The 13360-nt window shown below is 42.3% G+C and overlaps 1 protein-coding gene across 3 annotated transcripts in view; it reads right to left on the reverse strand.

Moving 5' to 3' along the window:
- Positions 1–13360, reverse strand: part of BABAM2 (BRISC and BRCA1 A complex member 2) — a 434423-nt gene that overhangs the window by 20925 nt on the left and 400138 nt on the right. The window lies entirely within an intron of this gene.

Genomic DNA, 13360 nt, shown 5'->3' on the forward strand with positions numbered 1-13360 from the left:
GGCACTGCTGGGGAGGAGGGCGAAGATCAAGCTGGTCTAGAAAATGCCATGAACTCCGTAGCAGGAGTGAACTTGCTCTTAGGGCAGCAAGCACGAAGCCGAGAGCGGCAGCGCTGAAGGACATGCAGCCGAGTGGAGATCTGGAGATGACAGTTGTCAAGTGCTCCAGAGAAAATGTTCACAAGTCAACCGAACAAGTGTGTTGGGAATTCTCAGACCCCCTGAGTTAGTACAGAAGAACTCAAGGTAGTAGACCCAGGCTGAAGTTCAGACTCAAATTCTGGATAGCTGTGTGACCTTGGGCAAAGCACTTCCCTTCTCTGGGTCTTCTTTGTTTCACTTGCATAGTGAGGCAGCTAGACTGTCCTCCCAGCTCCAGTACTGTGGTCCCCAGACTCCCCAGAGCAGGGAGCATGCGGTCAGTTACTATCATGCCTGCTCTGGCCATCTCAAGTCACTCACGCCACAGGGACAGCTAAAGTCGCCACTTTTAGCAATGTTCCTGGAAGAAGCTCTGTGAAAGAGGGCTTGCACTTATTCCGTGAGACAAGTTATCAGACCACAAAGGCTGTCTTCATTCTGCCAATTGTCTGTGAGAATGTTCTGAAGAAAGATGGCTGGGGAGATGTGAAGGCTGGTACCAGACATCCTGCCCCACTTGACCTCTGCTCCCACCCCAAACACACACAGCGGGACCCATCAGCATTTACTGTCTCTACCCAGGAAGTGATTTGAAGGCACTGCCGAAGTCTGCTGAGCAGAGCCTTTATTACCTGAGGGACGAGACTAGAAGATGGGGGGGGTCCCCCTCCCCAGGAAGGCGGACAGATTGTTCTGACCGATTCCTGAGCTGTCCCTCCACAAAGGATGCCCATATCAATTTAAATTTCAAATAAACTTCAAATAACATTTCAGTGTAAGTATGTCCTAAATTTTGCATGGGATATACTTATACTAAAATTATTTGTTGTTTATATGGAATTCAAATTTAATGGGGCAACTTGTATTTTTAATTGCTAAAACTGGAAACCCTAACTCTGGAGAATAAGAGTCAGTCTCTTGGGTATTGAGGTGGCAAAGAAAAGATGAAAGGGCCCAAGACAAGCATTCCTTTATAGTGGTGCACAAGTGTGACCACAGATCTCAGTTTTTACTGCCTTCCTTACTATTTCCAAGGCAAGAAGGCTCTATTATGCTTTATATATCTATGCCAAGGCAGGTCACTGTATCAATATGTAATCTGCTAATTTAAGAAAAACCTTATTGCCTACAGAAAAGGAGATCAAGTGTCTTAGCACAGCAGTTAATAAGAAGTCACCATTAATTGAACATCAACAATAACCCAGACATGTTACAGTCATTTTCCCACTTAACATTCACAGTCCACTGTGAGAGAGGACTGTTATCCTCATGTACAGATGAGAAAACCAACATCCACAGCGGTAACAAAATACTGCTAGCAAGTGGTAGAACCAGGATTTGAATTCTGGCTGGTCTGATGCCAGAGCATCATTCCTTCTACCGTGCAGAACTCTGTTACCTGCCTCTTTTCTTTCCTTCTCTCCTGCCTCATCTACTGCTGCCCTCTTCAAAGGAGACTGGCCTACCTGGAACCCCATGGTTCCTGGCCTCTGAGCCTCTGTTCCCTCTGGCAGGAGTGTCCTCCCTCCATCTCTGCACATCAGTTCCTACCCACCCTCTAGAGTCAGCCACCTGAATCTCAGGAAACAGACATCATCATCTCTCCTCGGGACTCTGACTGCGTTTCGCCTGCATGTTGCACATGCTGCTGCCTGATAAGTTATTTATGTAGAATTTTCATCTCACCTCTGGTCCAGTGAAGGCAGACTGTGTCCCACGCATCACTTAACAGGGTGCCTGATACCTACTTTGAATTCAATAAATATTTGCTGAATGAATGAATAAAAGAATGGGGAAAATGCTGGTGATCTGGGCAGGACCTAATCAAAATGACTGCCACTACAAATCCACACTGGGGCTTGCCAAACCTGTGTGCTGACCGAGGCAGAGAACCCAGAGACTCTGCAGTTACAGACAGACAGTTGAGCTCACTTGCCTGGCAATTTTGGGATAACTCAGGCAATCAGTCTGAGGAAGAGTGGCAGGGCATTATAAGAGCAGAATGTCAGTCTAAAAGTTGGGAAACCCAAGGTATATCCTCAGTTCCTACACTAAGTTACACTGTGACCTTGGACAAGTCACTTCACTCTGTGGGCCCTCAGCTTCATCATCTGTAAAACAGGTGTAACGGCAGTACCTGTCGCATAGGGTTGTTACAAGAATCACAGGAATTAAAACATATAAAGCATTTACAGCTGTGCTGGTGCAGTGACAGCCTTCAATGCATATTTATTCTTTTCATTGTCTATAAGATGATCAGGAGAGACTGGTTGATCCATTATCACTTATTCTCAGAAAGAAACAACATAGTCTTGCCTTTACATATACGTTCCCATAAATTTCACTTTTCTGGGCAACTGAAATAATGACAATTTAAAGATTATCCGATCCCCAAAATGATCAATAATGGAAAATTTTGGTCTTCTAAATTTGATTTTTAGAAGAGCTACAGAGCTTCCCACTTTGCAATTTTGACTTGTACTCAGTGTACTGAGTAGTTAATGTCATGGATGCCCTATCATTGGAACAGAATCTCAACCAGTGATGGACGGTTCCAAAAATCAATCAGTGGGCTTTGTAGCTGGGACTCTTCACAACAGATGGATGAGTTTTAGCGCCTGGAGGGCAGCAACCCTGTGTGTCTGTGTGTGTGTGTGTGTGCGTGTGTGTTGTGGTCCCCAGTGCTTTGCACATACTCTGTATATACAGTTGACCCTTGAACTACATGGCTTTGAACTGCATGGGTCCACTTAACCACGGAGATTTTTCAATTGTAAATACTACAGTACTACACAGTCCGTGATTGGTTGAATCCGCAGATGTGGAGAAACTCTGGATACAGAGGGTCGACTGTATGTTACATGTGGATTAACCCTCGCATTGTTTGAGGGTCAACTATTGTGTATATAGCTCTTAAATGCTTGCTGAATGAATTACCAGCAATAACTTCACTGCAGAAGCCGTTGTTCCACTTGATTCTTATAATCACGGCTGCTCTAAAGCCTGTTCTCCCCATGGCCGTGGCACTTCTACCTGGCAACCCGGCCCTGACCATCCAGGGCACTTTTTCTCCTCAGAGGGGACTCTGGATAAGAACTACCCTAGGTCACTCCAGCCTCACTTCTGCTTTCTTGGCTTCCATTTTCCATTAGGCATGACTAAGTGCCAGAAGTTCTGTCTGGGAAGATAGGAGTCACTGGAATTTTTTGTCCTCTTCTTGACTGTGCAGCCTTCCTGCTGGTTTGGAGGCAGCTGTGAAGCAGTGTCTTTCCTTTGGCCTGCTCCATTATCATACCCTTCTTCTTCTTTTGCCCACTGATTATAGTAATGAGTTCAGCCACAGGAATGGTCACCTTCCCTTAAAGGTACTCAGTGCCAGGTCTCCACACTCTTAGGAGAGTTATTTCTGCTCAAGAATACCTTGGACTTTCCCCGTGGCCACAGCATCCCTCAGCCTGCTGGCTGAGCCAGTAGGAAGAAGGTTCGATGCCCGGCCACCCCAAGGGAAGGTGGTGGATATGTGGATGCAGGCATGCTGCCCTCCAGCCCTTGACTCCATTGTGCTGTCCTGTGAGCAAGGGAGCGGGAAACAGGCAGAGTGAAGGGGAGAGGCCAGAGGCGGCTCGGGCCGGCCCTGGACCAGTGATCGGGTAAAAGGGCTCTCATCTTTGTACTGTATGGCCTTGAACAAGTTCTTCCAGGAAATGAAGATGATGAAGTGAATGTCAAGTTTACGCCAATCACTGGGCTGAGGGTTTTCAATATACCAATCACTGCATTTAATTTCCACCACAATGGTTAATGCTGACCATACTCGATTTGGTGGCACTAGATGCCTAAGGTTCCTTCCGTGTTCCACGTCCTGAGACTGGCCCCTACTGTCACACTTACCTTCCTAAATGCACCCCTGCTTGGTCACCCAACCTAGCTCTGCTATTGGCTGTGGATTTTGGAGGTCACTGGCATAGTGGTTACTACCCCAATATCTGCTCCCTGTTTTTGCTCACCTCTATAAAGCTGTGATTTTAACAAGTCATGAATCTAGTTCATGTTCACAGGTGGTCCCTGTGCTGAAGGATCTGACCACAGAAAAGACAGAATCCCATTTCTGCAGAAGCAAGGCCTCTGCTTGTCACTAATGATGTGCACAGATTAGACGGTCGTCCTTTGATGCTTCCCCTATTTCTAGAATGCATGCCTCAATGAGAAATGATAGAACCATGCGGCTTGGCCCTCCTGCCTTGGCTGGACTCCACATCATAAGCCCTGAGCAGCCCCGGCGGCACCTGTCAGAAACCAACACGCACATCTGAACAGTCAAGCCTAATTCCCGAGAAGCTGTTTTAACTTGACATCTGAAAAAGTATTACATCTAGAAGTATTTTACTGGGTGTGTGTGTTCAAGGCATATGTGTGCACGTCCCGCAGCTGAAGTGTTCTATAAATATTAGATACGGGCTGTACAAAAAAACATCACGTACGGAGTGTACTTAATTCCATTTAGCAATGTTTTCAATTTGTGTCTGACCTCTGGCAACAGAGATGGAATTTTGTCAACACGAACAAAAAAGTATGCTAAACTACCTTAAACACAATTTTCACTTAAAACCCCAGAAATATGTTAGAGCTCAGTGATCATCAGCTACTAGCCCAGTACTTTCAGATGAGGGTACTGAGGCCCCGGAAGGTGAAGTGTCTTTTCCAGGTTCACACAGGAAATTAATAATGGCGTCCAAATGAGACCCAGGTCTCCTAACTCCCAGGCTGTTATTCTCTGCATTTTCTTTACTTACTGTACGTGTTCCCTTCCAACCGTTCAAAGGCAACTCCGATTCCATGAATAAGCGTGTGTTTCTACTTTCATATACTATAAAAATCCAAAACCAACTCCCCTATTCCTTCCTTTCTGACTTTATAGGACATCTGTCTATTTTTCCAAGAAAATGTAGGGTTGTAACTCACAAACAAGGAAGTAGGTGCACTTGGTTATCATGAACGTTTTCCCATCCTGGGAGGGATACCCAAGCCTGAGCTGATCAGTAGCTCTCACAACAGCACAACTAAGTGAATTCCCCCAACTAAGATGCGTTCATCTCCCAGTTACTCTGCTGTGTGCAGCTCCTTCTGGCTTGCATGACTGAGACCAGAGAGTAAAGCCTCACCCTGTTTCCCACTGAGAAAGCAGCATGGACAGGGGTTCAGTCCTGAAAACAGCCCTCAGAGTGGCCAAAGAGTGGAATCAAAGGAAGCCAGGAGCCCAGCTGGAGGGCCTGGGAGGGACGGCCCGAGAGGTCCTGTGGAAGGAGCGGGGAGGCTGCGCGGGGCTGCGAATGCTCTGTGCCTGGTACAGCCTGGTCTGCACAGGCTGGAAGTGTGGTGAGCAGCCCACTCCAGGATGAGGGCTGTATTAGCAGTAATTGATGGCCGCGCTTTTTAATGGAGCTTATCATTTCACAGCAACAGATGTCAGGTTCTAATAAATAACATGTTCTCTCTGCCCTACGCAATTTGGAGAGGATGCCTGGATGCCAGGCAGATCTGGAGTCCTCCCTGTCTCTGTTGCTCTCTCTTCTGAAGGAAAAAACAAACCAAATCCCTTGAAGATACTTTTCAAAATGATTCTCTGTGAGAGTTCAAAGATCCAAGAATTTCATGGTATTTATTTCCTTTATTTTTCTCCTCACAACTTCCTTCTCTTTAAACCCTAGGAGGGATGGGTCAGCTTGCGAACACAGGAACCCGGGGCGCGTGGGGGAGAGGAAGGTTTGGCGCCCTTAGCCTTCCCCAGTTCCTCGGGAGGCACCATCACTGGTTCCTCTCCTGTCTTCTACGGGTGCTCTCATCCCCCAAGCGAGGCCAGCCTGGGCCTGGAAAATTCCCTCTTCTCTCTTGAGGGGAGTTCAGCTGAGATGAGGTTGGGAGTTTTTAGAGGGAACTATTCCTAGGAAACTCAAGGCAAAAAAAAAAAAAAAAAGAAAGAAAACCTATGAATCATAGCAGCAGCTGGGCTTGCAGGCTCTGCACTGAGGTCTGAGCTCCGATGGGGCCCGTGTGGCCGAGCTTTCTGGGAGCCCCAGCCTGGTTGCTCTGCCTAGCTCGGGGCTCTCCCTTCCATTCCCAGGACGCTTCCTGCCCAGAATGGCTCAGTTCTGCAGCTACTCCCCTCGCAGAAAGGCTGTGAGGGTGAGCAGTCAGTGGCCACAAGTCTTACCTTCCTGGTCAACCCCTACTCCTGGGTGCCAGATGGGAGTTCCAAAAATACAGTTATAAAGGGGAGGGATGGGCGGGGGCGGGGGGGGTGTTAGTGGTCCTGGGAGAGGGAGAGGGCTGCAAAGTCCCCGTCAGGGTTTTCCCTAACGCAGAGCGATGACTGGATACCTGGGCCCCAAAGCTGGTTCAGTCAGCGTTCCCTCTGGCCAGCTTACCAAGCACAGGGACTGCAGAGAGAGGCCTGATGCCACAATTAAATCTTACCAGGAGATGTGAGTAGGCTCACATTATAACCACTTATGCTTCAAGATCACCCTTCCCCCCACGAGCCCTACCCTGGTCTCTAAAGAATTCTCAGGCCTCAGGGCTCCTGCGACCGTACTGTGAAGTACCCTCTTAGGACTGGGATTTCCACGCAGTGCTCCATGGCATCCCAGAGGGGTCCCGGAGGCCAGAGTAAGAGAAGGGATGAGGGGCACATCAGGTGGGGACATCTAACCCCCTTCTCTTGAGAAGAGAAGATCTGTTTTTACCTGTTTTACTTAGAGGGCTAATGCATAAGACTGGACTGAAGCATTTAGCAGCTAATGAGAAGTTTGAAGGAAACAGTGTCTTTGGGAATACTAAGGTATTAACGATGAAAAATAATTGAAATAGCCCAGAATGTACAATTTTAAAAAATTATTGAAAGAGAAAGTTATTCTGCAAAGACAACAGAATGACAAATAACAGAAGTATGCACGGTGAAGAGCCACGTATGGGGAATGAGCGATTGCTTTGGGAGTATCTCGATAAGTTTCTAAATAAGAAAATAACATCTCTTTCTGACATGGAGTCAAGAGGGGAAACAACAAAATGTTTTAGAAGGCTCATGATGAATTGCTTGCATGTGTTGACCGAGAAGCTATTTTTCGAAATATTCCATTTATATAATGGATTTAATGCGTGACAAGCCACTGCAGTAGGTGGTTTTAGGGTTCAATGCTGCTCTGAGAACATACTCAGGCCCCTAGGATCAACCTAATGCTTTATACAATGAAACTCAGGGAAAACTCACTCCACTTATTCACAGATTTATCAAACTAGAAAGGATTATAAAAAATTATCTGATTCATTCATTTAGACAGAGCTAAAGCTATGTATAAGATACCAAGGTAGGTAACGAGAGGGTTCAGGTTTTTTTTTTAAGTGATAGTTGGTTTTATGTAGATTATACAGTTGAAGGATGGAGGTTTTCCACCTTTCAAACTGGCTGTACTGGCACCAAGAAGACACAACCATAGGGGACAGCAGCCATGGACGGAGCAGCCTAGAACTTAAGAATCTCTGGCCAAGTCACTGAGGTTTGAGGGACTGTTTACTCGGTTGCATGCGAAGCTAGCAATGCTGACTCCACCATCTTTTAATTAAAAATCTCTGTTTTTCCTCCAGGTATGATGACGCTGAATTCTAACATTTACTGAATGCTTATGATATGACAGATCCTATGCTGGACAATTCACCTACATTACCCTGTGTAGTAGGCAGAATTCTAAGATAGCTCCTAAGATTCCTCAGCCCCTGGTGTACACTCCCTGTATAATCCCCAGGACTGAAAAATGACGAATTTCATTCCTGTAAGTGGGTTATGTTACATGGAACCAATGGATGACTTTAAGGAAGGGAGATTAACTGGTAGGCCTGACCTAATCAAATGAACCCTTTAAATCAGAGACTAGATGTCAGTAACACAGAAGTCAGAAATTGGAAACATGAGTGTTTGATGTACTACTGCAAGCCTGATGATGGAGGGGCCCACGTGGCAGGGAATGGCCTCCACCTGACAGCCAGCAAGGAAGCAGGGACCTCAGTCTTACAACCACAAGGATCTGAACTCTGCCAACAACCTGAATGAGCTTGGAAGAGGCCCTGGGCCTCCGATGTGGTAATGGCCCCAGTCAACACTTTGATTTTAGTCTTTTGGGACCCTAAACAGAGAAGCCAGGAAAGTTGTGTTGGATCCACAGAGAGTGTGAGATAATAATTTGTGCTGTTTTAAGATATAAAATTTGCGGAATCAACAATAGAAAATCACACACCCCATTTGATATTCTAAACTAGCTTCACTATTTTATAGATAAGGAGACAGATTCAGACTATGAATTTGCCTAAAGTCACACAGCTAGTGATAGCAGAGACAGGTTTAAACCCAACTCTCTCTTGACTTTAGGGTCAGTGCTCTTAACTGCCACATGCATTTCCTCTCTGTATTTATGTTACTCAAATGCCAGGCCTCTGAGGAGGGAGGCTCAGACAAGTGGTAAAGAGAATGGGAAACTTTATCTATCTGCCTGGGTGTGGATGTGCAGAAAGCCAGAATAAAATGGAGCATAATTTTTCTTTCTTTTCTAAAATTCTTTAGAAGTCAACTGACTATTAAAAGCCAAAGTAATAACAATGTATTGTGGGATTCATAATATATGAAGAAGTGAAACATCTGAATATAATAGCACAAGAGAATTACATTGTTTTAGGCTTCTACATTATACTTGAACTGTTGTAATATTAATTCATGGTAGACTGAGATAAATTAAGAATATATTTTAGTGTGCTAATAACTAAAATATGATACACAGAGCTATAACTAAAAGACGAATATAAGAGAGAATGGTATACTAAAAAATACTCAGATAAATCAAATGGAAGATTTGGAAGGGAAGAACAAAGGGATAAAGAACAGGGGAAATTAAACAACAAATAGTAAGAAGATAGACTTATACCCAACCAGCTCATTAATTATATGAAATATAAATGAATGAAATACTCCAATTAAAAGGCAGAGATTATCAGACTAGATTTAAAAAACCAAGTTACAAAAGGTTTCCTTGACATATAAAGGCACACATATGATGAAAGCAAAAGGATGAAAAAAGATATACCAAGCAAAAAATAGGCACAAGAAAGCAGGAATGAAGACGCAGATGTAGAGAATGGACTTGAGGACACGGGGAGGGGGAAGGGTAAGATGGGACGAAGTGACAGAGTGGCATGGACTTATGTATACTACCAAAATAGATAGCTAGTGGGAAGCAGCCGCATAGCACAGGGAGATCAGCTGGGTGCTTTGTGACCACCTAGAGGGGTGGGATAGGGAGGGTGGGCGGGAGACGCAAGAGGGAGGAGCTATGGGGATATATGTATATGTATAGCTGATTCACTTTGTTGTAAAGCAGAAACTAACACACCACTGTAAAGCAATTACACTCCAATATAGATGTTAAAAAATAAAAATTAAAAAAGAAAAAGAAAGCTGGTGTAACTATATTAATATCAGACAAAGCAGAATTCAAGTGAAGTAGTGTTATCAGAAATACCGAGAATCATTTCATAATGATAGAATGGCCAATTTATCAAGAAGACATAACAATTCCAAATATGTATGTACTTAAATAACAAAACTTCAAAATGCAAAAAGCAAAAAATGACAGAACTAAAAGGAGAAATAGACAAATACAAAATCATAGGTGGAAATTTTACCACCTCCTTTCAGTAACTGTTATAATAATAAACACAAAAAATAATAGTAAGGATATAGAAGATTTGAACAACACTAACAAGTAATTTGACTTAATAAGTATATAGAACACTATATCTCAGAACTGCAGGACACACATTCTTTTCAAGTTCACATGAACTATATCAAGATGGACTATATGTTGGGCCATAAAACAAGTCTCAACAAATTTCAAAGGATTAAAATCACACAGATTATAATCTCTGACCAAAACAGAAATTAAACATCAGTAACAATAAAGCATCTAGAAAAATCCCCAAACACTTGAAATTCAAGCAGCACAATTAAAAATAACTCATGGTTCAAAAAGAAATCACAAAGGAAATTAAAAATTTTTTCTAACAAAATGATAATGGAAAAGACATACAGATCGCCAAGAAGCACATGAAAAGCTGCTCAACATCACTAATTATTAGAGAAATGCAAATCAAAACTACAATGAGGTATCACCTCACACCAGTTAGAATGGGCATCATCAGAAAATCTACAAACGACAAATGCTGGAGAGAGTGTGGAGAAAAGGGAACCCTCTTGCACTGTTGGTGGGAATGTAAATTGATACAGCCACTATGGAGAACAGTATGGAGGTTCCTTAAAAATCTAAAAATAGAACTACCATATGACCCAGAAATCCCACTACTGGGCATATACCCAGAGAAAACCATAATTCAAAAAGATACATGCACCCCAATGTTCACTGCAGCATTATTTACAATAGCCAGGTTATGGAAGAAACCTAAATGCCCATTGATGGACAAATGGATAAAGAAGATGTGGTACATATATACGATGGAATATTACTCAGCCATAAAAAGAAACGAAATTGGGTCATTTGCTGAGATGTGGATGGATCTAGAGACTGTCATACAGAGTGAAGTAAGTCAGAAAGAGAAAAACAAATATCGTATATTAACGCATATATGTGGAACCTAGAAAAATGGTACAGATGAACTGGTTTGCAGGGCAGAAATAGAGACACAGATGTAGAGAACAAACGTATGGACACCAAGGGGGGAAAGCGGTGGGGGGGTGGTGGTGGTGGTGGGATGAATTGGGAGATTGGGATTGACATGTATACACTGATGGGTATAAAATGGATGGCTACTAAGAACCTGCTGTATAAAAATAAAAAAAATATCAAATTTTGTGGGATACAACTAAAGCAAACTTTAGAGAGAAATTTATACCTTTAAAGGCTTATATTAAAAAAGAAGAAAAGGGGTTTCCCTGGTGGCGCAGTGGTTGAGAGTCCACCTGCCGATGCAGGGTACATGGGTTTGTGCCCCGGTCCGGGAAGATCCCACATGCCGCAGAGCGTCTGGGCCCATGAGCCATGACCGCTGAGCCTGCGCGTCTGGAGCCTGTGCTCCGCAATGGGAGAGGCCACAACAGTGAGAGGCCCACGTACCACAAAAAAAAAAAAAAAAGAAAGAAAGGATTAAAATCAATGATCTAAGTTTCTATTTTGAAAAAATTGAAAAAGAAATTAAACTGAAAATAAATTGAAGGAAATAATAAAGATAAAAGCATAGATTAATAAAATGGAAAACAAACCATGGATAAAATCAACAAAGTAAAAGCTTGTTTCTTTGAGAAGATCAGAAAAATTGATAAACCCCTAGGTAGACTGTTTTTAAAAAAAAAGGGAGAGGAAAAAGATACAAATTTTCACTGTAAGGAATAAAAGAAGTTATATCACTATAGCCCCCATAGATATTAAAAGGAAAATAAGACAATACCATAAACAATTCTATGGCAATCCATTCAACAACTTAAATATGATGGATAAATTTCTTAAAAAAACCCCACAACTTGCTACAACTAACACAGGAAGAAATTTTTAAAAATCTGAATATCCCTATATTTAGTATAGACATTGAATTTTTTTCCCCACAAATAAACTCTACCAAACATTTAGAAAAGAATAATGCCAAACCTACATAAACTCTTTCAGAAAACAGATAAGGAAGGAAAACTTGCCAATTCCTTTTATGAAGCCAGTGTAGTGCTATTATCAAAGTCTAACAAGGACAACACAAGAAAGGAAATTTCAGACTAGTATCATCCATGAACACAGATGTAAAACTTTTAACATAATTTTAGCAAATCAAATCTAATAATATAAAAAAGAATAAAATATCATGACTCAGAAGGGTTTATTTATCCCTGGAATGCAAGGTTGGTCTAACAGTCAAAACCTAATTATCGTAATTCACCACTCTAATAGAAGAAGAAAAGCCACAGGATCATGTCAATAGAGGCAGAAAAAGCATTCTACAGAATTCAACACTCACTCATGATAAAAACTCTTAGCAAAGTAGGAATATAAGGGAAGTTCTTCAATCTGCTAAAGACATCTATGTAAAACCTACTGCTAACATCAATTTTAATGTGGAAATATAAGGCCAGATGTCTGCTCACAGCACTTGTGTACAACACTGGACTAGAGGTCCCAGTCAGTGCAAGTAGGTTAAAAAAAAAAAAAAAAAGAAACTAAAAAATGTAAAGATTTAAACACTAGAAAGAAAGAAGTAAAGCTGTTAACAGATGATATGACTATTTATGTAAAAAATTCTAAGAAATCTATAAAAAAGCTACTAGAACTTAGTAGGATTGTAAATTTAGCAATGTCACAGTACACAAGGTCAATATAGAAAAATCATTTCTATTTCTATATACTAGCAACAACTGGAAAATAAAATCTGAAAAGCTATCATTCACAATAAAAGCAAAAACATTAAAAAATATCCAAGACTTCTACACTGAAATCTTAAGACATTTCTGAGGTAAATTACAGAAGATCTAAATAAAACCATGTTTACTGATAGGAAGAATTTGGTATTGTTAAAATGTCGATTCTTCCCTTGTTGACCTACAGATTCAATGCCATCCCAATCAAAATCTCAGGAGGCTTTTCTTTTGCAGGTTGGGGTTGGAAGTGGCAAACTGATTCTAAAACGTATACAGAAAAGAAAAGGACCTAGGACAGCCAAAACAATCTTTAAAAATAATAAAGTTGGAGAATTTACATTTCCTGATTCTAAGAACCATTGGTATTGGTATATAAACAGAAAAACAGATAGATGAAATAGAATATCCAGAAACAGACCCACTCATATATGGCCTATTTATTTATTTATTTATTTTTGCGGTACGCGGGCCTCTCACTGTTGTAGCCTCTCCTGTTGCGGAGCACAGGCTCCGGACGCGCAGGCCCAGCGGCCATGGCTCATGGGCCCAGCCGCTCCGCGGCATGTGGGATCTTCCCGGACCGGGGTACGAACCCATGTACCCTGCATCGGCAGGCGGACTCTCAACCACTGCGCCACCAGGGAAGCCCTGGTCTATTTATTTTTACAAAGGCATGAAGGTAATTCAATGGGGAAAGAAAGGTTTTTTTCAACAAATGTTGCTTAAATTAACCTGGAGATATATAAACAAAAAAATTAACTTTAG

Source organism: Globicephala melas, chromosome 12 (assembly GCF_963455315.2).
Source record: "Globicephala melas chromosome 12, mGloMel1.2, whole genome shotgun sequence".
Taxonomy (NCBI): Eukaryota; Metazoa; Chordata; class Mammalia; order Artiodactyla; family Delphinidae; genus Globicephala; species Globicephala melas.